We start from the raw sequence: 26,780 nt of genomic DNA on the forward strand, positions 1-26,780 counted from the left end.
CCTCACTTTGTACCAGACCCAAACTCCCTGCTTCTGGCATATTTATAAAGCAGTGCTTCCTTCTAACTGAACATGTATCGATGGGGGGGGGGGCGTGGCTGCTGGGATTGTGTTTATTAGCCTGTTAGAGGTTTGAGAGATGAAATATTGCACAAGGAGTTAACAGGGATGGGGGACAAGAGAGAAAGCAAGGGGTTGAAGAAGATTGAAATGTATTATGTACTTGTATGAAAATGTCATAATGCAGACTTTACTGTGTATAATTAATATATACTGTTAGAAACATTTCTTTAGAAAGGAATGTACATGCCTTGTATGGAGTTTGTCAGCTGTGTCCAAATTTTGGGGCAGCTAGTAAATAAGTTTACCAGGAAACTAAAGAATCAGTAAAGATCCAACTTGATTTAGTCCTTCAAAGCTCTTCTCCCCGACTCAGGAAGAACTAAGCTGGCAAAACTGAAACAGACCCTAACTTCATTCCCAGACACCAGGCTGCTTAAGGGGCGAAGCAGCCACTGGTCTAGAAACCGACCCTGGATAAACTCTTCCTTTAAAACACTTCAGGAAAGTCAAGGACACCGCGAAAGGAAATCCATTTAGGTGTAGGAAGCCAGGAGGGAAAGAAAGAAAGAAATGTTAACACAATTAGTTAACCAGGCAAAGAATCAATATGACACAAATTACTCTATACAAATTACATACCGTGTTAAACAAGGAGTCCTTATTGTTTCTGGTAGATGGGTGTGCTGTGCTGAGAGACGGTGCATAGGGTGACTGCTTTCCTCACATGCAAACACTTGGTTTCCTTAGAAGTCTATCAGTTTTCAAAGAGTGTGAGTGCACGTGCTTGTGTGTGCATGTGTGTATTCACATGTGTGCTTATGTGTGCATGTGTGTGCACATGTGTGCGCATGTGTTCCAGGTCCATGAATGTATGGATGTATGCAATCATCACCTATACAGAGGCCAGAACAGGCCATAGTGTCTTCTTCTGTTGCTTTCCACCTCAGCCCAATAGAACAGGGCCTCTCACTGAACCTAAAGCTTACCTTCAGATTTCCTGGCTGACCAGGGAGCTCTCAACCTCCACCTTGCTGTGCCCCCAATCCTGGGACCTCAAGCACATGCAGTCATGCTTATTACCTTTTAAGGTTCTGAGACTTCAAACTCCAGGCTTCACGCCTACCTGGACGCACTCCTAGCCACTGAGCTAGCTCACTGCCCTACCAACTCTGTCCTTACACCCCCGGTGCTATGGCCTAATGCAGGAAGTCAGAAATGACACAGGCAGCACAGGCTATGAAAAGGGCCAGCCGCAGAAGTCCAGTTTAACACTCTGCCTCCATGTTGCTTTGCGGAACTCAGTCTGATTCCCAGGCTTAGAGGAAGAACAACTACTCAACATAGTTGGCCCAGGCAAGGCACCTTTTGTTTTCTACATATGTGCAAATAAAAATGCAACATGGTTGTTCTAAATGTAGAGTGGTAAACGGTTGCTCATTAACTCAGATCCACGTGGCCTCCGTCCGGTATCATAAGTTAGTCAAAAGATGGATATTGCATGGCTTCAGGTTTTTAAAATTGTGAAAATATTTGGTACCCATTCCTCTATAATCCATGCATGCATAACCCTCTGGGTTCTTTGAGGAGCTTAAGGAAACAGTCATTAGTACTTTTGAAAACTAGGTCAATTATTTATGTAGGAGGAGGTCACCTGAAATGGAAACTGTAAGTGCCGTGGCCTTCAAACGACACGAAAATTGGTATAAATCGTGTCAGATGCTAACAAAATGCTCCCAGGTCAGACGGTGAATGACAGCATTTAAATAAAACAAAATGGTCCAGTGGTTCCCAGGTAAGGCCATCATCCGAAGGATCTGCCAACATATGATTAGCACTGTAGCTGCTTAATCCTTTAATTGTCTCAATAATGAAATGTACTACTAATTATGTGGGTATTTTGGCTTCACATTCCAAAAGAGATAGTTGCATTTTTTTTGTATATGTTGTAAAAACTAATGTACGAAGTCAGTAAAGAGTAATTGAACTGGTTCGGGAGCAATGTACTCAGTAACCTAAATCCAAAGGTGCTTTCCACCTAGAGCCTCCTCCTTAGAACACCACTCTAACCCGTCATAGTATTGCTAGCCTGTCCTAGGCAGCTCTGCAAGTTTGTACACACACGCAAACATGCTCACACACATGCACACACAGATGCACACACATGCACGCACACATACACATGCACATGCACACACACTCGCACACGCACACACTCACACACGCTCACACACATGCACACACAGATGCACACACACGCACACACGCATACACATGCACATGCACATAGGCACACAGGCACACACGAACTCACATACAGATGCACGCGTGCACACACACACACACAGAGGCATACACACAGGTACTCACACACACATACACCACTTAGTAGTAACCCATGCAGTGACAAATTTTATCAATCAAAATTCAATTTTTGGGGTTGGGGATTTAGCTCAGTGGTAGAGCACTTGCCTAGCAAGCGCAAGGCCCTGGGTTCGGTCCCCAGCTCTGAAAAAAAAGAAAAGAAAAAGAATTCAATTTTTGCCATTTCCATCACGACACAGATTTATAACCAATTCTCATAAACAAAACTGAGGTGGGCAGGGCTGGGGGAGTCGCTCAGCCAGTATAGCACTCATCTTATAAGCACAGGGACCTGAGTTGCCACCCTAGAATCCAGGGAAATAAACCGGGTGTGGTGTGCTCACCGGTAACCCCCGTGCTGTGGGGGCACAGGCCGCAGGGTGTGCAGGCTGGCCAAGGCCGGACAAGGCCAGCCTGCACGCCCAGCTTCTGACTGCTAAGAGACTCTGTCTCAAAAAAGGGTTCTTTCATTTCTTTTTCCATGAAAAATTAGATTGGTTTTGGCTCATGGTTTGAAAGGTGCAGTTCTTCACAGTGGAGAAGGCTTGGAGGCAGGGGAGTCAAGCAGCTGGTCATACAGCATCCACAGTCAGCATAGAGATGGGAGTCAATACTAGGGCCCGGCTGACTTTCTGCAAAAAGCCTCCTGAGGAATATGTCAGAGGTTGACATCTGGCCAACACACACACACACACACACACACACACACACACACACACACACACAGAGAGAGAGAGACAGAGACAGAGACAGAGACAGAGAGACAGACAGAGAGAAAGAGACACAGAGACACAGACAGACTGACAGAGACAGACAGAGACAGACAGAAACAAAGAGAGGGGTATGATGAATCTTAGTTTAATATGTGATTTGAAACAAATAAAACAAAAATTTTAAAGCTAGGTTTACAAATGATTCAAAAGACAATTCCAAGACACACAGAGAGACAGTTTTCCAGAATATTTAGAACAGGGTATCCTTATTGGAACAAGGACCTTACTATTCCAAGTGCTAGTCTTTAAAAATAAAGCATTAACATTAATACATAAATGATCGCACATTACCTTAAAGAATCAAACTGTATTTTTACTTAAATACAGCCTGCTAAATTAAACAGAGCAGACTCAAAGCTCAGTGAAATGAAACTCGAAACACAGTGAAATTAACCACCGGTTGATCTGTAAAATACTGTATCTCACATAGAATTGATATAACATTTATATTTTTTTCAAAAAAACCCTATAATTTTAGAAAAGAAAGTAAATCTTATTTTCATAGACATTTACATGCAACCCCAGACTGGAGGCTTCGTAGATATTGGTTTGGGGTTTGGGTTTTTGGTTTTGTTTTTTTTTTTTCTCCTCCTGTATGTAGTCAGAATCTGACAAGAGCTTATGGTCGGATTATGCACAGAAACTGCAAATTTAAACAAGGTGTGATCGAAGAGACTGCTCACGTGTTATTGTATCACACCGTAGCAGGCCGTTAATGTATGCACAGTTCCAAAATAGCCTGAGTTATTACCACACAGCATTGACAAGCCACCAACGGGCGTACCTTTCCAGAGGCAGTGCCTCCACGGCTGTGCCGGACCCAAAGGTCACTCTTCCTGTTTGTGTTTGACAAGTCACGCCAAAGCCTGCTGACCCGGAGGCCTGCCTTCGTAGTAGGCTCCTCGTTATGACGAAAGTTGTTTCACCACTTGAACTATGACGGTGGGGCTCAGGGGCTCCATAGTATTTAATTGACTCAATTATAGAACGCGTTCCCTCTCTTCCTCACCATGCCCTACTTTCCCTTAAGTTGCACTTGAATTATTGATGAAATCTCAATAAACCATCTCTTTGTTACACGTGGTTCACAAGTCAAGAAGAAGCCTCGATGGTTAATTTTTAGGCTCGCCGCCGTGATAAACGCTCTTCTCATCCTCTCTCGGGAAAGTCAACTGCACGGTACAAACTTATAGGGATGATTCATTTCTCCTGTTGTTTTGAGAACGTGGTTCCCATACGCATAAACCAAAAGGATGAATCTGTAAGCCCAGTTAGCCAGCACTCCGGACTTCCAGGTGACAGGGACCAGACTTTGAAACTGTTGATTCTTCTTTTCCTCCAAGATCTGCTAGACTCCAAGGGGTGGAGGTGATGACTTCTTACTGATCACCAGGTGACTGAAAAGCCTCTGTCCCCTTCTACCAACAACAAGAAGAATGATCTCTCCTCTCTCACCTCCTCCTCTCCCTCTCCCTCTCCCTCTCTCTCTGTGTGTATGTTGGGAGGAGGAGGGACTTGTATGTAGAATGTGGGAGGGCAGTTTTTAGTATCCTTCCTCAGTCATTCATTTATTTGAGATCTGGTCCTTCACTACCCTGGAACTCACTCTGGAGAGTAGGCCTGTCTACACACACGCACACGCACAGAGAGAGAGAGAGAGAGAGAGAGAGAGAGAGAGAGAGAGAGAGAGAGAGAGAGAGAGAGACAGAGAGAGACAGAGAGAGACAGAGAGACAGAGAGAGACAGAGAGAGACAGAGATAGAACAGAGACAGAAGTATTTAGAACTGGAATTCTAAGTGTGCTACCACGGCCTGCTTTTCTTAAAAATAATGTTTTGCACTCTATTCTCTGAAATACTCGTATTTTGGCTGTATCCATCCACCACTGCTTCCATCCAGGTTGTCCTAGTGTCCCCATCTCTGTCTCCCTCCCAACTTCAGCTGTGGTCACTCATAATCCTGAGTCTAATTAGTGCTGCTCAAATATACATGGCTGTGTGTCCATACACTGCACACCCAGAGTTTCACCTGTGTGCTGGACCTCAAGCCCTCCAGGTTTACACAGCAAGCATGTTACAGACGGAGCACTACCCCCAGACCCAGCGGATGTTTTAAAATCACAACCTTTCCTCTGTTACCGCTTTGCCCTTGATTTCATTACTGGAAACAAACAAACAAAGAAAGAAATAAAAACAAAAAACAACTCCACAAGATCCCACAGGAGACAGCGCCTGCCTACCAACCTCCTCCCACACAAACACTGCCTTTCTTTTCAGAGCATTGTTCCCCGTGAGGAGACATGCTTGCCACAGCGCAAGCGTGGAGGTCAGAGGGCAACTTTCAGGAAGGCTCTGTTCTCTTCGGGTCGTGCAGCTTTCACCCACAGAGCCAACTCCGTGGTCGATATTCCCAGCTTCGACCTGCTTCAGAGACGCATGCTATGGTTTCTCTGCTCCCATGCTCGCCCTCACTCCTCCATGCAGTCTCACGTAGGTAGCCTGAATTTTCTTCTCTTTACTACAGCGCCAAACTCTTTCTTGGGAAAAAGTTCTGGAATTTCCTAAGCATGTACAACTACCTTGTCTCCTCCAAACAGGTTGGGTGCACCCCACATGTAACACCCCGAGGTTCTGAGAGCTTTGAAGATGCATGCGACTGACCACTAAACCCAAGCGCTTGTCGCACTTGATCCTCCCCGGGAGATGAGCCACCAGTTGGGACAATCCGTGCTTGCCCACTCCGGCTGCGGCTCTCACTACTGAGCTGCCAGCTGGCGGCCAAGTCCATTTGGACCATTGATTGTGACTGATTACATGCCTTAATTAAACACGGAAACACATCATGAAATATCAGAGCAGAACGAATGTCTCGTGCAACCAAACTGACTGCTTTGGACAAGGTGGAACATGTTTTTGAGAAACTTTAAAAAAAACCTCTATGGCATCATATAACTTCGGGAATTAAAATCATGTTTCTTAAAAACTAGCAACTTAGGAATTTTAGATTTCTTGTCAAATGCCTTTAAGCTTTTCTGCCATTTCTAATAACTTGGAAACAATGAGTATACACACACACACACACACACACACACACACACACACATATATATCTGACACTGGAAAGCTTTGGTGATATCGATCCACTGATAAACAATGACAGTAATCAGTTGAAGAGTCACGCGCTCACACTCAAGAATGCTACACACTTTGCCCTTCTAAGACACCCCAAGCTTCAGTGGTTTCTAAGCGACAAGTATCTCCAGCAGTTGGATACACCGGAAAGGAGAGGGCTCTCTGTACGTGCTGCGGTACGGAGCTGCGTGAACTTCTTTTTCTCGCTGGATTATAAACTTCCTGATGGTAGTACCCAAGACCCCTTTCCTCACTGTTGTAACCTCGTTACTAAATTCATAAAGATAGAAATATTATATATCAAAGAATTGACTCTCGGTAAAACTGATCTGAATGAGTAACCAGTAGCTGAGGCGAATCGTAGGTTGGGCTGGGAATGTAGCTCAGTGGGAGAGGGCTTGTCTAGCATGTAGGAAGCCCTGGGTTTAATCCTCGGCAGCACAACAATAAGGGGAAGTTGGGCTGGTTTGAATATAACATCACTTATGTTAAATTGATTATTATTAATTCCAAAAAGTTGCCCGTAAATCTTTTTTTTTCTTCGTGAGATGATATGGGTTCTTAACCCAATAATGGAAAGATCACTTGTGTAAAATTTTAAAAAATTAACTTTTATTTATTTAAAAATAACATCGTGCCACATAAGAAGATTTCAGCCTTCTCATTTAGGAACTATATTTAATGTTATGCGATTAGGTTTCCCTAGGGACCCAGCCCTGATCACCATATCCTTATTAAGGCAAGTATATGCCGCGTCCCAACTCACCCCCTGTAATGAAAAGCAGTTACTGTGCTCTATTTATTCTCTTCCTTCCAAGAAATTCAAAGCCACCAGTGTCTTCTGAAGAGGGACTGTTAAATGTAAAATTGGGAACATAACTGGACTGAATTTTTATTAACGAGATAAAAAAGATGTTAATAGGAAAACCAAGCTATCTTGAGTCCAGGCACAAGATGACTCCGTGATAATTCTTATAAACCACGCTGAGTTTTACCAGGAAAAAAAAAACTTATAAACACTTAAAATTCCAAAAAGGCAGGAGGGGCGTATTATATTTATGGAAGGTTCTTGTCTTTTCAGATCCTCTATCATGGAGCTGCGGCAAACAAAGATAGCTTTTAATTACGGCACTTAGCTGATTTACAAATTGACAAATCCAAGAGAAAAAAAAAAAGAAACAAGCCACACAAGAACGTTCAAGAGCGGTTAGGACAGAAGGCAGGATGTGGGCCATACATCAGAGCCAGAAATGCACAGGGATAATGGTGTCAGTGTGGCCCCAACCTTTCAGTCAATTATGAGGAATTGCTAAAGACAAGGAAACGTTAAGTCATCATGACCGTGGCCAGCACTCACACATATAAACAGATGCGCACACATGCTCCTGCACCCACGCACACACAGACGCTCTTCCATGGGCTTTTAAATAGTTTGAAACATTGTAACTGTATTCCCAAGCCTTATCTTATTTTTTTCTGCTTCTTAACCCTGGTACCCATAAAACATTGTTTAAATGGTTGCATAAGTTAAACCCAATATCATCAGGTTTGACTACCATCCTATAATACACCACCTCCCCATTTAGTGTAGAATGTGTGCTCCAGAAATCCGGCCCCCTCCCATCCCTAAATGAGTTCCAGCTTCAGTGAGATAGCCTATCTCAAGAACTAAAGTGAGAGGGCTGGAGAGATGGCTCAGTGGTTAAGAGCCCTGTCTGTTCTTCCAGAGGACTCAGGTTCAATTCTCAGCACCCTCGTGACAGCTCACAGATACTTCAGTTCCAGGTGACCCAAGATCCAGTTCTGTCTTCTGACCTCTGTGGGCAGCAGGCACACACATAGTATAGAGACATACAGACAGGCACAGAAACCCAAACACACGGAATGTTTAATCATGTGGAGAGCAATAGAGGAAGACACACAATCAAACTCTGTAATCCACACGGATGCATACATGAACGTGTATACCCACAAACAATGAGGTTTTATAACTTTTATTTGCATGTTATTTGCATTTGTTTTAGGTGTATTCTGCATTCCATATATACAAACATATATACACACACAGTATATGTATCTATACAGATGTATAAGCTGGGAGGAGTTGAGATAGTATCTAATGTAATGTATGGCTGGTCTTGACTTTGCTATGTAGTCAAGGGTGACCTCGAACTTCTGATTCCATCTTCCAAGACTGTAGGCATGGGCAAAGAGTTCCAATTGATTAGTGACAGTTGATTTAATAAATTGTATGTATGTATGTATGTATGTGTGTGTGTGTATGTGTGTATGTATGTGTGTGTATGTATGTGTGTATGTGTATATGTATGTATGTATGTGTGTGTATGTATGTGTGTATGTATGTGTGTATGTGTGATTTCTGATCTCCCTCCCCCACATACATACATAAATACCAGGAGGGCTGAGCCTACAGTTCGGTAGTTAACAGCGTGCATACAACCTTACATTTGGTCCCCAGCACAGTGCAGACCAGGTGTGCTGGCACATGCCTTTCAGCACTCAGCCCACAGAGATCGGTCAGGTCAGAAGTGTAAGATCATCCTCTGCTACATACGGATTTTGAGGCCAGCCTGTTGAGGGAGGGGCAGAGGGGGCAACGACTAGGGTCACCATTGAGAGACCCATGAAGCCAGTCCACACTTTCGGGTTGGCTGTGTTTACTCACTCGCTGGGCAGCTCCACCTCCCCATCCAGTTTACAGCACTATCATCATGGCCGCCGCTGCCACCACCTTCTGAGAAGAGGCCACCGGGCCATCTTGCCTCCAACTTTATTGCTTCAGATCATAAAGTCTTTCCAGGTCCAGAAATCTAAAGCAGTGCCCCCCTGTCCCTCCCCCCACACACCAGATGTCTGCTTTATTACTGGTGCAGTGACACACATCTGCAATCCAGCACTCGGGAGGCTTGTGAGTTTGAGGTAGCCTGGGCTACATGTGAAACCCTGAACAAAAGGAACAAGAGCTGGGATGTAGCCAGCCCAGTGGCAGAGCTCTAGTGTCATATGTGTAAAGCCCTGGGGTTTCATTCCCAACACAGATATAGGGAAGGAGGAGGGGAGGGTCAGCAGGAGGGAGGAAAGGAGGGGTGGGGAGAGGCAAATTGTTTGGTTTTCAATTTTACTGTTTTTAAATCTAACTTCCAGGGTGACCGTTCCACTCAGCCCCTCATCTATTCACCCTCTTCCTCTGATCCCTCTCAGGGAGTATCCCCAAGAGCTCTCCCCACAAAATCCCGCTGTGACACATTTACAGATCACAGACTGACCCTGGGGACTCTAAGATATGTCATCATATCCACCACCCTGTAAAGGGAACTTTCCCACCTGCGGTGCCCTGGGTGTAATGTAACTAAAGGAGTAATGTACATGTAACTGAGGAGTACGCATGTGCAAGCCTGCAGGCATGCTGCAAACATTAAGTCCCTGGTCTCCACATGGCACCAAACATTGAAGGACATCTGTCACTTCACCTGACAGTTAGGAGCGATGGTTATTCTGTCACTGGGACACTTGTGGGCAACAGCAATCATGTTAGTTAAGAACAGCAGATTCCTCTCAGCCCATTCCCCACAGGAAGTTATTGGATATGGTTTGTGGAGAGATTGCCTTGATCTGCCGCCACCTCATTTCAGCCAGTCCCATCAGGTTGCCAAGGTTCTGCCAGTACCAACCTGCCTGTTGTTTGACCAGCACCTGGCTGTATCTCACTTCCAAGATCCTTGACAGAGGCAATTCTGCCTGCATGGAATAGACTCCTATTTTGCTAGAGCAACATGCGCTCCCTTCTCTAGCTGAACTTGGTCCCTTAGCAATGGCACAATGGCACATTCCAGGGGACCCGTCATCTCACACACAGACCTACACATGGGCAGAAAGTCTAAGGAAATAAAGTATCCGATTGAAGGCTGACTGGTTGATTGTTGGGTGGCCTCAACATTGTGAAAGTTTATCAGTAACACAGTATCCATATACCATGGCCAACTGGCCAAGCAGGAAAGTGTGAGAGTGGTTAGAAGCCAAAGCAGTTCTATTCTAAAGGTCATATCTAATGTGCTTTTGGCAATAGGTCTGCGTATAATCTATCATTACTGAAGGATGGAATTGATCAGAACAGCACAAGGAAAGATGTGGTTTGGGGGAACAGAGCCAAGGGGCAAGAAGGGCAATGTAGGGGCAAGAAGTGAGTCTTTTTAAACCAAGTCTGACACTTGGTTAAAACCTAGAAAACGCAGAAAGAGTGTTCTATCAAGAAGCATGGCTCTGAAATATGAGGTGGGTTCAATGCTCTCAACTCAATGCTCCCCCAACCTCCTTAGTGCTCTTAGATCTTCCCACCTGGTCACTCTACCTCACTGAAAGCCAGCAGGCAGCCTCTATGACTATTCTTATAGAAAAACCCCAAGATTTATTGATCTTTGTAACCCTGGAAGAAACGATACATTGATGTAAATACAAATTTGAGTTCCAATAGGCAAGAGCAGGTCTGACTTAAGAAAACAACTTTTACAACCATTAAATGATATCTCACGGTGAAACTCACCGTAGGGCCAGAGGTAACATTTTCCTACTGTGTGCTCGCTGTGTCATGAGTTCCTCACAACTGATTTGTGCACCAGGTTGTGAGCACCCCCTGTTCTGCAGATGAAGACTCACAGACTGAAAGCTCAACTTCATAGTCAGAAAGAGGTAGAGGAGGGATGAGGGGATGGCCCGATCAGAAACACTCATGCCTTGCAAGCATTAGGACATGAGGGCAAGCCCCAGAGTCTGTATAAACAAGAAACACTTGCAGATGATGCAGTAAGAGAGGTCTAGTCTCTAAAAACAAACATTAAAGATAGATAGATAGATAGATAGATAGATAGATAGATAGATAGATAGATGAATGATAGATAGATATAGACAGATAGATGATTGATAGATGATAGATGATAAATAGATGATAGATAATAGATGATAGATCAATAGATGATAGATAGGTAGCTAGATGATAGATTACATATAGATAGATCGATGATAGCTGATAGATAGGTAGACAGATGATAGATGGATAGATTAGATAGATAGCTCAGTCCTTATGAATAACACCAAGGATGTCCCCTGTACTACACAACTACGAATTAATACCTGCATGTACACCACAGAAGGGAAGGAAAGAGGAAGGGAATGAAGAAGACAGGGAGAGAGCAAGTGTGAGGGAGGAGAAAATTAAGGAGGTAAAGGACAAACCAAAGGAGGAGTGCAGTATTGAGGTACAGCATCGGAGTGCCCAAAACAAACTCATGGCGTTTTGTGGAGATAAGCATGTTCACAATATGATCACCATATAGTTCAATATGTGTGTCTCCATGTCCTTTCCATTGCTGTGGTGAAACCAATGCCAAAAGCTATTTGGGGAGGAAAGGAATTCATTACCTTCCATGTCTCCATCTTAGCCTAACAATCAGGAAACCCAGAACCACCCACCACTGCCCAGTGTAGCACCGCTCACAGTGGGCGGGACCCTTTCACCAATCACCAATCATCAATCAAGAAAACGCCTTACAGACTTGCCTGTGAGCCAACCTGACACGGAGATACCTTTTCAACTGTTTGTGGTTCCCTCTTCTCAGATGCCTCTAACTTGTCTCAAGCTAGGGAAAACAAACAAACAAACAAACAAACAAACGAAAAACCAGAACATACGGCCAATACTAAAAAACCAGCGGAGGGGCGGGGTGGGTGGCGGATGGGGATCTTCAGCCACTGTATTCTGTATACTTTTGTATTTTGTATTTTAATTCTATATACTTTGGGGGGGGGTGAAGTAAAGCTGAATTCAGAAAGCAAAGGATGGGATTTCAGGTTACTGTAGGAGGAGAAGGATTCAGCTCAAGCCCAAAACCAGGAGTATGAAGACTCACATTTGTTTGATGCTAACTTTCTCTCAACCATCAGGGTCCCTGGGGACTTAATTGGCTCTGTGAACCATGCGTCGTGGGAACACTGGGTGGGCCCCACAGTGAAGCATTTCATTGGCTTTCTGGGGTGGATGGACTGGTGGGAGAAGTCAGACAGCCTTCCTTCCAGTTGTCTGAGATCTTTGGCGTGCTTCCGTCTCTGGCGATCTGGATACCGTCTTTCTCTTGTAAAAGTTACCATCACCAAATCTCTGCCGAACCCCACTCCTGCCTCTTCGATGCGGTGTGTAGGCGATGACAAGAACACGACGGATTCCTCGAGAGTCTTCTGAGTTTGTCATCAGTCTTATTACGAAGACTTGACTTTTTAACCTGCCCGGGATGCTCCCAAAACTGTTGGGAGCACCTTTGGGCTTCACCTCACAGCCCCTCCCTGCTTCTTCAGGCACGGGACCTGAAGCACTGCAGGGAAATACCCCTTCCTGTCTTTCTTCGGAACCTTTGAGCATATAGTCTACCTCCAGTCCTTCTCTTCCTTCTCCTTGGTGCCACATTTTCTTTCACTTGTGTCTTAAAACGCCAGGTTTTTTGTTTTTATTTTCTCATTGCTGCTGCCTTCCAACATACCTATTACCTCCTTTGTCTGGGTATATATCCTTCCGAGAAGTGCACAGTGCAACATTCTAGATGAAGGCCATTACCTGGTTACAGTTTTTTTTACTTCCCCGTAGACGTGAAATCCTCGTGAACATATCAGTACTGTTCTCCCTCCAAGTGACTCCAGCAGTAGCCTGGTGACCCACCCCTACGAGGTGCTCTGTGAAGATGTGTTGGTTACTGAATGAGGGCGAGGATGGGGAAACGGCTGTGAGAGCAGAATCATCGTGGGGCCTGGTGGGTTGGAAAGTAAGGAGTCCATTGATAGGAGGGTTTGAAGCCATCGGAGAAAATAACCACTCTGCGAGACTTCCCCAGGGATCTGGGAGTCGAGAGTGGCATTGGTGCACTGACTGTAGCCTCTGTACCAGGCTGGGTAGGGCTTAGAAGACTGAGGTGCTCCCGGCAGTCGGGGAAGTTAGCTGCAAAACTGGGTGCATCTTAGAGCAGATCGAGAGGAGACTGAAGGGAAGGTGTTGAGCAAACCGATGAGATAGATGAGGAAGAGCCAGCCCACAGAGGCCCTTAAAAACGAACCTACGGAGTGCAAGATCCATCCACACTGGCACACAGTGCTTTGAGTTTTTGAGAAAGGGGCAACATGACCCAAATAGCAAGCACATCGGGAAGCTTAGGTTGACAGCAGCAAAGAGAGCTCACTGCAGAGGGAAATGCTGGGCTTGGGAAGACTGCAGCACTTCTGGGCAACAGGCTGGGTCCTGGAGGGAGGGGCAAATGCAAGGCATCCTTCTGAAGGATCCCTCCTGAGACTGAAGATGTATTTACCTTGTCACTATGTGTAGGAGCCCAGTCCCTGGAATTAGAGCTCTCCAAGTTCAAGTCCCAGCTAGGCTAGCATCACTACACAGCTCTGGGCAAGCTCAGGCTCCTTGTCTGGGTGATGGGACAATATCTACACATGACAGAGGTCACTGGGGAGTCTTCTTAGGAAAAGAGCCCCTTAGCAAAGAGCCCAGTGACCGCAACCAAGCAGCCAGCAGCAAGTGAGACAGGCAGCGCGGGGTGACAGTGCACCAGGGAGGACATGACCTTTCCTGAGAGGTCCACATGTCACCAGAAGATGGCCACCTACACTATGAAGAGTTAACTCACTCTGACTCCTGCCTCCTGCTTTTCTATAACCCACTTCTGGCTTCTGCTCTGGACTCATGCCAGAGCCACTCTCTGCTGGTTCACTCGGGTCCCTTACTCATCAAACTGCTGGAGGCCTTTCTAAACTTTTGCCTTCGACATTTAGTTGCAGCCTCCTCCGTTGCCCTGGTGCCACCCCCTAAGGCAATTCTAAATACTATGCACCCCAACAAACACTCAGTACCTAAAGGCACCACTTTTCCTCTTCCTGAGAGACATCAGGAGGTAAGTGGAGAACAAATACAGTGTGAAACTTGGCTTTGAAGGGTTAACCGAGAGTGATTATTTTTTTCTCTCCAAGGATAGGTAATAGCATGAGATTCCGAAATTAAGCGCAGTGGGGGGTTGGGGGGGCTGTGAGGATTTCACACAGTATCACAGGCCTTGGCAATAAAGCACTTTTAAAAATGCCTTGTGTTGCTAATTCCTTACACAATCTCCTTTTATTTCCAAAGCAGTGTGTGGGGCTTGGAGCCATGAGATGCACATTGATGTTAATATTACGCTGCTTGGATTAGAGCCATTTTTTGTGCTGAAACTCTTGCTAGGTTTAGGGGATGTGGTACCTTTTCCTTCTCCTCCCTGTACATTTTCTAGATGGGCTGAATGGCTTCCTCCTCTGATGGGGCTGGTATCACTTCTGCAGGTATGACCTTGATGAGCATCTTCTCCTTAGAATCTCTGGATCCCATGTCACTGGGATCAGCTCCTTCTGATGGAATTCAGCTTCCCTCTGACCTCAGCACCAGGACGGTCTCCCCTTCACCCACCCACTGACTCCTTCCTCAAATAATTATTAACTAGTTCCACCTACTCTCTGGACCACTGTGGATCTGCATAGTTGTACAAGACAACGTGCAATTAGCCACAGGGCCAGGCTTGCTTGCAGAGGGAACCGTCTTCCTACTACACGTGGAGGCCATAGTCTATACATGGTCAAAGAACCACTGTAGCGCCTACCCTGTAGAACGACGTGCGCTCTTCTCTTGTGATATCTCTGACACACATACATGCCTGTTTTTCTAGCTGGAGGGGAAGCCCTGTCAGTTGTTCAATAGGTATTCCTTGAATGCCGTGATCACATGGCGATGGCAAGAAACAGGGCTCCCGTCTTCCCGGAGTCACGGCTACTCTGGGGCTAAGAAACACAGTACCTGAGGTTTGATCCTGTCTCTGCCCCAATGCTTTGTTCACTTGCTATAAAAACCGCACTGGTCTAATTGAAATCCACACTCGTCTTCTTTTAGTTCCCTCCTTTGCAGCATCTTTTTGTCCCCGGGAGAAAAATGATCTCGTCTTAGCCATGGCTCCAGTAACCAAGGCAGCTAAGGTCTGAAACGTCAGAGTACTCCAGGAAACAAACAAACAAGCAAAAATAATAATTCAGAACTTTACAAATGAAGAACAGGCTGGAAAGCATGGGGGATCCCACAGCACCTCAGCCCCACTGTGCCTAGAAAGAGCAACATCTCTGTCTGCAGTATCTGCCCCGTGAATGCCCACCTGCCAGCTAGTCACTCCGCCAGCTTGGTTAGCAAACCGATGGTCACAGCAGTGTTGAAGTGATTACGTCCAAACGACCCTTAGGATGAAGTCACCAGTGCCATGCGACAGTGCCTGTGTCCTTCGCCTTGCTTTGTCTTGTCACCTACTCGTGCAAACACAGGGTACAGAGTCTCCAGAAAGGCCACATCCACACTCAGCATCTTCTTATATCCGTTGTTCCGTTTTGTTACTGGTTACTATTGGTACCTACTAGGCCTTCTTTACGTGATAAATTTCCTCATAGTTAGGTCTATATGGGGGAAAACAGAACTGGATTTTTAGGGTTCGGATCCGTCACAATTTCAGGCATCCAGGGGATGGATCTTAGACTGTGTTCCAGACAGATAAAGGAGAACAGATCTAGTGTACCCATAATCAAAATCCCTAGTGTTTTTACATATCATTCTCCCATTCTTTCCGCTCCCATTAGTTCATTTAAACCACACCTGGAGCAGGCACAGAGCCCTGTGGAAGGACACTCGCACAGCCACCAAGCGCAGGCCCTGAGTTTGATCCCCGTACTACAAAAGAAAACAAACAAACATCTTTAAATACCTACTGGGTTCCAGAGGCTTTACCAAGCGTTTGGAATATGCAAAGGTCGGCCTCTGGTCTTTTGGACTACTGAGTACAGTAGATTGGGTTGTTGGGAAATCCCTTCACAGCTAACTGTGACATGACCACCACCTCTGCCTGCCCCAGGTCACTGCCTCCCTTTGTCAGGTTGTCCCACGCTGGCTTCAGCCACACTAACGTTCTAGATGTGTAAAATCACTAAAGGCTCCTTCATTTTCAACTCAGAACTAAGAGAACACAGCAAGGGGTTGGGGCTTGTTTCTAGTCATCCAACAGCCAGCCATGCGCCATCTCACCAATAAATACCCCTGTTCTCTGAGCACCTTACTTAAATTCCATAATCTACACGTGCAACCCAGGCCAGCCCAAATGTTACCTACTGCTGGATCTCAAGTGCCTAAGAATCGCAAGTTACAGTTGGTAAAACCAGAGGATTCAGGGTCTTTTGTGTGGGGTGGAACACAAAAGGCTGGATTTTTAACACATGCCCCAGATAGCTTTCCAGGGAATGACTGGGGAAGCACCACACACGGCACTGCCCTTCCTTTTGTGGTCAGCGTTTCCCTATAAAGAATGGCTACCTACGGGCATCAAGCAGCTCTTGGTATAGCATATGCGACTGGAATCCAGGTGTTCCGTGAGTTTGGGGTTGACATGTGGATGGGTGATTAATAATGACAAGCAGCGTTCCTGCTTTCCTTTCTGTCACTGTGATAAATACTCTGGCAAAAAGCAACACAGGGGGGAAAGGGAGCATTCGTTACATTGTTTCAGAGAAGCCAAGACCGGAGCCCAAGCACCTAGTCACATCACACCCACAGTCGAAAGCAGAGAGGAAACATCCTTTCTTATAGACTGCTCGGTTTCTTCACTCTCGCAGAGTACAGCATCTGGCTCGTGAAGCGGTGTGGCTCACAGTGGGCTGGGTCTTCCTACACCAATTAAAATCAAGGCAATCCAGCAAGGCATGTCCACAGCCTAGGCCTCACTCATTCAGCCCCCTCTTCCCACGTGATTCAAGATTGCAACAAAGCGATGGTTAAAAGCCAGTGAGCACAGTTTTACAAATCACCCCTCCTCCTGGCTTTCACAGCATTCCCCTTCTGATCCTCCATGATGTGGGTTAGCCAGGAAGCCATCGCTAGCACTCCCTACAGAGAGCAGACCCTCAGCAGTGCCTTGACAGGAAGGGAAAGAACCAGTGTGTCAGGATCTAAGAGACCAAAGTCGGGTGATGACTGTCCAAACCATGGCAGCTGTGGGAGGTGGGCAGATCACGTGACCACATCAACCTGTTAGCTCCAGCGTGGAAAGGAGCAGATATACAACTAATAGGAGTTGTTCAAGGCTATCGGTGTGAAGCATCCAGCACCAACTGCAGAACATGGGAAACAGCCCCAGAGATGTCAATTCAGCCATTTCACATCATGCAAAGCTGCCTTTGTGAGGTCCAAGACACTGCTCTCCTGTTCACGGGTCTAAGTCCTCAGTTCCAGTCCCTTTCTGTTTCAAGCATTATAATGGTAACAAGGGGGCAAGCCCACAGCCTAGGGAGCACTGTTACTTCTGGTTTGGTTTTTTTTTTTTTTTTTTTTTTTTATTAACTTGAGTATTTCTTCTATACATTTCGAGTGTTATTCCCTTTCCCGGTTTCCGGGCAAACATCCCCCTCCCCCCTCCCCTTCCTTATGGGTGTTCCCCTCCCAACCCTCCCCACATTGCCGCCCTCCCCCCATAGACTAGTTCACTGGGGGTTCAGTCTTAGCAGGATCTGGTTTGGTTTTTTTGGTTTGTTCTTTGTTTGTTTGTTTGTTTGTTTGTTTGTTTGTTTTTTCTGAGATTGTCTTACATACCCCAGGCTAGCTACCAACTTGCTGAGACTGTGTCTTACATACCCCACGCTAGCTACCAACTTGCTGTGGCGCCAAGGGCATGCTTTAACTACTGACTTTTCTGTCTCTCTGACACACTAGTTCTGCTGTCATGCACCATCATGGCTGGGTCATGCCATGCTGGGAATGGCACCCAAGGCTTCATGCATCTTGGGCAAGCACTCTACCAAATGAGCCAGATCCCTAGCCCACAGGGGTAATTTTTTTTTCCACCATATAGTTTCAAACCGGGCAGGAATGTATCCACCACACCCTTCATTTCCAGTGATATTAACACAATGCAGAGTGGACATGGCACCATGAGGGTAATACTTTGTTAGGCAAAAGCTAAGAAAGGCCAGCACACACTAACATGTAAAGGGAGCTGGAATTCAGAATACCTGGGTACCCAATGAAGTCCCTACAAATAAAGAGTGGCTTCCTCGTGTTTCTTTATCTAGCAATAGAGATATTTACGTACATAAAATGACCATTTCCTGGTTGAAGCAGAAGAGACACCTCGTTCTGTTGGGTGCCAAGGTTGACTATGCTGTCTGTGAACGAGTCAAGAAGAAAGTTCAAGACAGAATTGTAAGAGACAGTACGCACTTGTTCAAAAATGGTTCCAGCGCAAGAACGAATTAATGAGACGGATCCTGCCAGACACTATGAACGGGTGCCAGCACTCGAAAGGAGCACCACACATCACAAGAGCTTACATGCGAACCTCAGGCTGCCCGATACGACACATAAACCAACCCTGGTTCTCCACTGCCGCAAATGAGACCATGAGAGTCTGCATCAACTGTAAAACACAAGCAAAGAAGAAACAGCAACGACACAGGGCGTGTGCCCAGGCCCAGAGAAGAATTAAGTGAGCAGGGAAAAGGGGGTTCTGGGGGTGGTTCAGGTGGTAAAATGCTTGCTGGACAAGCATAGGAACCAGAGTTTAGAGCCCCAGTGCCCAAGCCAAAAGTCAGGCACAGTAGCACGCATCTGTGACACAAGTGTTGGAAGTAGGTGGGTTACAGTCTAGTCAATCAGTAAGCCCAGGTTCAGTGAGAGATCCTGTCTCAGCATATAAGGGGGAGTGGAAGTTGTGAAAGACTAAAGAAGACATTGACATCAATATTGCCCTCTACTGCATATACCACGGAACACACATGAGTGTACACGCACGCGCGCGCACACACACACACACACACACACACACACACACAATCAAATCAGTATCTTAGAGAAGACATCCTCCAAACACTCTTAAGGTTTCCTTTCCTCTCCAACAGTGACGTCCATCTGCCTTTTTTTACACAGAGACCCGCAGTAACCCATGCTCACTCACTGCTGGGAAAAAAATGATGCCAAAACTTCACAATAAGCAGTCAGTATCCTGGGCACAGATTCCCTAGGGGAGCCCCTGTCTGAGGAATGTGTCAAAAATTAGCTCTCTTTTCCTGCCTCCCAGCCTCTGCGGATTCTGAAGCTGTCTCCATGCCAATTTCCCACAGTACAACATAGAACCACCTTAAAAAAAAAAACCTGGGACAGAAAACAATATGTTGGAACCACCTAAAACTCTCAGACCAGGTGAGAGCCTGGCGCCCACAACTATTCCCTGGCATTCACAAAAGCAGCCCTCTCCATGATATCACCGAGGGTCGGGATAGTTGAGTCTAAGTGGTGTGGTTGCCATCCTCCGTCGCTGCCTCCCACCCCCAACAGTGCCCCCAGCCGCCTCTCACCCTGTTCCCACTCCCAACAGTGTCCCCCGCGCCGCCCCCACACAGCTACAACTCAATTCTCAGTCCTATAAATGCCTCTTCTCAGATGTTGTTCTCCCAGTGGGAAAAAGAACGAAGTGAGGCCAGACCACCAACTCCTCCACAGTTTCTTTTAATTTAAAGTTACAACAGGAGGGAAGAAAAGAGACTTCCTATTAAGGGACAAGTCCCTGAAGGGGCTCTTAGCTGACAATCGAAGGACTGCTCATGGCAGCGATCAAATCTAAGGCAACAAAGTGCTGGTGGCTCTGTGTCTCATCCCAGCAGGGGCTGGTGCTGAGGGCCACTTGAGTTCAGCACTTTGTGGCGCTTGTAAGTTGGTTTAGGATCAGTCACGCAGGGGAGCAAAGACTTCAGGAGGTGTTTGAGGCTTGAGATAAAATGCAGCCTGGAGTCCATTGCTGCTCCACTGAACAGAAAGCCTACCTCTGAGGTAAGGAGATGAGAGTTCCCTCACTGCTACTTTGTTGGGAGAGTTACCAGAGGACAGTCAAGGTCAGGTGGTCTGTCTGCCCGGTGTGTGGTGTCAAAGGGTAGGGACTGAAGCAGGGGGAAGAAATAGGCTTTTAAAAGCTAAGCCTGAGGACTCCCTTGCAGGGACACCACCTTCCACTTATGAGAAATAGCCCTTGTTTAAATACATTCAGGACCATCTGATACAATGTATCCATCCACACCTGGCTGTTGCATTTTTGAGTATGTTTGAAAGGAGCGGTGTGTTTTTGAGCTTTCCTTCTGTGCTACGCACAGCACACTGTGTTATAGGTGCACAGCCTCATTTAACCTTGGCTAGTACCCTTCTCATTTTACAAGGGAACTCAAAGGACCCCCACCCCACTGCCCTGTCCCTGGGGCTTCTGAGGGTGCTATGTTTAGTTTGCTTGTTGGTGGCTGATCCACCTGACCAGACCTGGCACTATTAAGGCCGGAGCTGTGTCTCATCTGTTTTGAGAGTCTAATGGACACTTTTGTAGCCCTGTGGCTAGGTACCACTAAGCACAGAGGCTAGATGTGGACTCCTCCCTGACACCAGAGCACAGTGTGAGTTTCAGGTCCCCAACAGTGCAGTCCTTCCAGACAGTGGATCCCACTACAGATGATTTCTATCCTCACAGCCAAACCACTGGTCAGCTGCATCAATCAGTTGAACTTCTTTCTGCTCTATCTCCCACTTCTGTTCTCTGGGCACTCGTTCCTGTCTGCTTTCAGAAAAGCGCCGGAGAGACCTGCGCTTAGAGTGGAGCATTTTGATTTGCCTTCACCTGTTTATCCCAGGATGAAAATGTTAATTGCTTAAGGAACCCTTACGTGAGTAAAAGATAGAACCCACATTCATTCGTACCAAATGCGACATCTTTCATAAAACCACATTGTCAGCGATCATAGAGATGCTAACTAGATCGCCATATTATAAAGTGTTGATCTCCACCTTGAGAAAGTGTTTTTTTTTAAAGATTTTACACTAAAATAATTTTAAAGTTTAAAACAAAGCCTCAAACATCTGTATCATGAGAAACTGGACTGGTTTGGAGGGAAAAGCGGGACTAAATTGACAAAGCTACCAGCTTAGGGCAGACCAGACACTCAGCTAGAAATGTCACATTTTTTTCTTCTAGTGCCATCCACAAAACATGCATGTGAGGACATGGCAGGCGCCCAAGTAAATGGTCCGGTGACAAGGGGCCTGCCATGCAAGCATGAGAACGGGAGTTCAGGTCCCCAGTATCCATGTAGAACGCCAGGCACAGACACACAAGTCCATAACGTTAGTCCTCGGTGGGTAGACACAAGCAAACACCGTGTCTTGCTGAGCAGCCAGGATCGGCCTCGCCGAGAGCTCAGCTCAGTGAGAGACCCTGTCTCCAAAGGTGATGTGGGAAGGAATCGTGGACGACAGCCAACACATCTACGTCTGGCCCCCGCATACATTTGCATGCAGATGCAATGTACCAGAACACACACAAACACAGGAAAGATGGGCATTATATTTGCACCTTTAGAGGTTAGAAATAGGCACAGGGCCCTTTAGATTTCTGATCTCCAGATAAGGTTTTGCATGACTCACCCACAGACCTAAATTGAAAAAGCCCCCCCCCCCCCAGATAAGTGGGCAGCATCTTCTGCTTCCTGGTTCCTTCCAACCTTCCTAACCCTTTAACTTGGCTTAGAACCATAGTAAGAACAAAGCTCCTTGGTTTGTCAGAGAATACCAAATGAATGTCAAGCTAGGTCCCCTCATCTCCACAACCACTGCACTACTGTCTACCATGGGTAATGACACCATCAAACCTTGAACTAGTCAAACACCAGTTGAGCGCAAAGGGTACATGCGTGTCTTTTCGGGGTTTGTTTGTTTGCGTGTCTGGTTGGTTGTTTATGGTTTAGAAGCTTCCGCATGATGGGGAATGCATGATTCCTATACCTGGAGACATAAATACTCCCAGCTCTTCCCAACAAGACATACCACCTCAATGGCTCACTTTCTCCCCTAGTTTCATCACTGTGCTTCCCTATCCAAGGTCTTCAAGTTGTAAGTGGGACAATCAGCTACCTATAAGGTCTATCTTCCACTTGCCTTTATCCCAGCAAATTCCACAGCTCTTTCTCTGAGAAACTGAAAGGGCATAACAAATGGGGGGGGGTGATAATATCATCCAAGCAGAGAATTAAACCATAATGAACTATTTATACCTTTGAATTAATTAGCTTATGGGCCAGAGTTTAAGTGGGCCAAATGGGGCAGGAATCTTGGAAAGGCTCATCAAAGCAACCTGGACGGCGGACAAGGCCCTTCCTAAGATTCAGGGTCCTCATTAGGAGAGTTTTTTTCAAAGGTACCTACATAAGGCTGCTAAAAGGGTAAGGGCTTTCTGAAAACAACTCAAAACAGATTCCCCTAATAGTTTTACATTTGACCTTAACTCAACTTTAATGCCAGGAACTAAATTTGAAGACAGAATTTAAGAAGGAGTCCTACAGAAGTGTCCCAATATGGCCTAGCAGCAAGTCCCTAAAATACCAGGTGTCTGTTCTCTACCCTTAAACAAATCACAGGACAACATCAAAGTTAACAAAATAAAGGCCCAACTTTGTTCCAAAGAATGTTTTAAAACTCCATAGGCTCTCCTGTCAATGGTAATTCCTCAAGCAAGTTAAATCTTGGGTTTGTCAGAAACCATTAGGTAACTTCTGCGCATCCCAAATCCCCCTCATACATAGGCACAAGTGGCTATTTCTGCGACACTACACACAGGAAATGAACCCCTAAGACCCCACTCAAACTTGATAGTCATTAACTGTCCCAGTTCCCCCAAGCTCCCCCAAATGGGAAGTGGAATTACAAGACTGATCATAATTGGATTAAGACCCATAATTCTTTAATTCATTCATCAAATTGAGGCATTTGGAACAGTTTATTTACAGAGTTGTTTAGACAGTTTTGTGTGGTGTTTCTGAAGATAAACCAAAATGCCTCTCTGAAATAAGTTTCAGAGCCCAAATCATTAACATATGAGACTCAAATGTAGACAATTTACAAACGGGTGTTTTAAAACATTCTTTGGAACAAAATTGGACTCTTATTTTATTAACTATCTACAAATCTAAGCTCAGGATCTAGTTGATACTTTCTGTGAAACAGACAAGCACTTTCTTCGCCTCTTATATAAATGTACATTTCTTAAACCAAAATAAAACAAACAAACAAACAAACAAAAACAACAACACAAAAGCCACCCTGTGAGAACACATTTATTTCAGGCCTAGACAAACAGCTTCCCTGTTCCTCTCAGAATTCTTAGTATATGCTGTCCCCTGATCGGGTACTGGGTGAATCACACAGGCTCTACCCATTGATCATATCTCATCAGCCACCGTCAACATTAGAATCTCAGTTCTCCGAAATCCAGGATTTCAGGAAAATCTCCAACCAGAGTTTTCTCCTTCAGGTTTCCCCGCTTGTATTTGCCAAGTGTGACTGCTTATCGTTCAGTAGAAGGATGGAGCTTTTAATAGACAACGCGTCCCTGGATGCATCAGCATCCCGTCTTATTTTTAAGTGTGTTTTGTAAGAAAACATTTCTTCAGGAGGTCAAATTCCTTTCTTTGGAAAAGGAAAACTTGACATTTTAAACTCATGCCTTACTCCAACAAGAACCCTGGCTCCCCCCACCCCCACCCTGAAAAAGTTGTCATACCTGGCTGAGAAGCTCAATTCACTCCTCTCATGTGACACCTTCTCCATATGCTCTCTGCAAACAGAGTCTTAAGAGTCTCTGCAAACATACATTTTTCTCTTTGACGCGGCCCTGCGTCAGTCTAAGCGGGATGTGTGTCTACATGTACAAACCTAAGGTAACACGAACTAACTGCTGTACTTTAAGAACCTCCCGGTGATTTACCGACTGAGCTTGGCAGATGTGAGTCCTTTATGCGTGCCACACGCATCCAGCCAGGGCCGTTTGAACAGAACAACAAAACTAATTCAGTGCTTCTGTCTTAAGGGCTAAAATCGTTCCTCCAAGCGCTGGGAGCTTATCGTGGTGTTAGAGTAGATCAAAACTACCCATCCAAACGGGAGTGCAGAAAGAAGAAGGAAGAATTAAATCAGAGAGCAAGCAGAGAACGTCAAGAACGTGATAAGCAGACCACTGGAAAGAAAAGGGGGAGAAGGAAAAAGAAAGAAATTCTCTCCAGGATGCTCCTATATAATTAACACAAATAACTAAATAATTATGCATATCCTTCCCACCCCCACAATTAAATGTTTTTAAACAACCCTCGTGATGAAAGATCCACCTTTTAGGCAAACAAAGCAATCCCTGGCAGTATGAGGGTTTGAGCCTGGATTGCGTCAGTCAGTTCTTAAGTGATGCCTGCGATTTTTATCTCCTAGAGTTCTGAGGAATAAGGAGTTGATGGCATAATTTCCAAGAGAATTTTGCACGGTGCCCAGGAGAACTTTCGATGTGAGCGCTTAATGTTTTAAATCACTCTGGCTGAATTTATCTAGGCTTTGGCCTGGGAGCTATATTTAAATCAGGAAGAAGCACCCCCCTGGAAGCTGGGCTCCCTGTATCTTGAGTCTGAGAACAGATTCCTTCCCTATCTGCTCAGACAGCCGGATTCCTTTAAAATGAGACAGATCAAAATTTAGTGGTTCTGTACAATATGAAATTGTCCTTTTAAATGCTATAAAAGTCAAACTTTGGGGAAAAAACATTTCCGTATACTTTAAAAAACCATCTGGCCCTTAACCTAATCACTCCTGGCCATCAAGTCCCCCCCCCCCCAAGTCTGTTTTTTTTCTGATTGAAAATGTCTCTTGTCTATAAATCTCCCACCACCATTTCATTAGAGAGAGAGAGAGAGAGAGTGTGTGTGTGTGTGTGTGTGTGTGTGTGTCTGTTTGCGCGCGCACACTCACACTACTAGGAGCCATTATTTATGAACACCAAGAAAACAAATCGCTGTGGTCTCTTCTGCTTGCCGATTCCCACACTTATTGCCCCAAATCCCACAAATTTCCCTCTGTCTTGCCCTTGACTGTAGAGCTGTGCTGAGCAGAAAAAGATTCTCTGGGGAAATCTGTCCCTGCTCCCTTTCTTAAACTCCTCTTGATACCTGGATACTGTGAGCATCTCAACCGGGTTAGAATAAATTTCCAAACTTCTGTGAGTCAGGAAAGTGAATGGCCACCCCCAGTATCCTGGGTGGCCAACCCTGAAAGTGTAGGCTTGACAGCAACACATACTTCCTCATTTTTGACCTGCTTCAGCTGATTGGGGAAGACTGGAAATGAATTCACATTCCTCACTCTCAGGCACCGAGACCAAACGGCCTGTTAATATATTCACTTTGCAAGATGACTATTAAAATGTGAGAACTCTATCCTGCGGATCTGAGGCCGGCCGATTGATAACTCCAAAAACTGCTGCTTTCAAACGCACACATTTCCTAATCCAACTTGCTTTCAGCCCGTGTGTGTGACCTCTGTCCCCTACTTCTTACTACCTACCTTAGCTATGAAGTGCAAGCGGAGAGGGACACAGCACGTGAGTAGTTTATACTTTGCTCAGAGTGAGGGGTAGGGGGTGGAGGAGGGAGGGGGGGGGAGAGAGAGAGAGAGAGAGAGAGAGAGAGAGAGAGAGAGAGAGAGAGAGGTTGCAATCAAATGAACGCTTCCGGTCTCTGAAATGTCTCAAATCCAGAAGGATAAGACTTAATTCTGAAATTCTGAGTAGGACTGAAGCCGATGGAGAGAGAGATTGCAGAAAGCGAAACAAAAAGACAGAAGAGCTGGGGTGAAGGTGACTGGTGGGCTGAGAGGGCTCTTTCTGTTCTAGACAGGAGCGGGGTTTTGTCCAAGTTCGAGGGTCTGACCCTGGAAATGCACAAGGCTAGCCCGGGGCTGATCCCTGCCTGCACCGCTTGCTTCCCGCAGCTCGCATCTCCACCACCACTTATAAAACAATACCGGCAACAGGACACGGGCTCCTCCAACAGCAGCCCAGATAAAGTTGGCCGGGTCCCGTGGATCGCAGCCCCCTCCCTCCCGGAAGGGGGGGTGACAGCGCCCCCCGCAGCCTCCCCCGAAGCCGGGCCCAACCCCCTCCCGGGACTTGAACAAACTCCCGCGCCCCCTCCCTGGGGCTGCGCGGCTCTCCAGCTGGAGCAGGGCGCCTTGGAGGGCTGCCCGCCACCGGCACCTCCACAGCGGGACGCGCCACAAAGTTAAAAACGCTGCGGTTCACGCACCTTACCGGGTCTGGTTAATCGCTCCTCTGACGCGGGATGCGCAGCAGCGGGCGGGGGCCCCGGAGGACCCTGGAGACGGGATGGGGCGGCTCGCCTTTTGCACTCTGTGTGTGTGTCTGTATCGGGGTGTGTTTGTGTGGGGTGTGCGCGCGCGTGTGAGTGTGTGTGTGCGCGCCTGTCCCTCTCTCTCTCT

General features: G+C 46.1%; 1 protein-coding gene and 1 long non-coding RNA gene across 3 annotated transcripts in view; one reads left to right on the top strand and one right to left on the bottom strand.

Moving 5' to 3' along the window:
- Positions 1 to 26,780, bottom strand: part of Sox5 (SRY-box transcription factor 5) — a 955,415-nt gene extending 928,635 nt beyond the window's left edge. Inside the window, exon 1 of one of the 2 annotated variants that reach the window (XM_017592402.3) lies at positions 26,588 to 26,780. The gene's annotated coding sequence lies outside the window, so the exon portion shown is untranslated. The remainder of the gene's footprint in view (positions 1 to 26,587) is intronic. The other variant, XM_039106953.2, reaches the window with a different exon arrangement.
- Positions 5,020 to 9,173, top strand: LOC134486656 (uncharacterized). Its single transcript, XR_010065995.1, has 2 exons — positions 5,020 to 5,686; positions 5,794 to 9,173. It is a non-coding gene; the product is annotated as an uncharacterized LOC134486656 (long non-coding RNA).

Source organism: Rattus norvegicus, chromosome 4 (genome assembly GCF_036323735.1).
Source record: "Rattus norvegicus strain BN/NHsdMcwi chromosome 4, GRCr8, whole genome shotgun sequence".
NCBI classification, from domain to species: domain Eukaryota; kingdom Metazoa; phylum Chordata; class Mammalia; order Rodentia; family Muridae; genus Rattus; species Rattus norvegicus.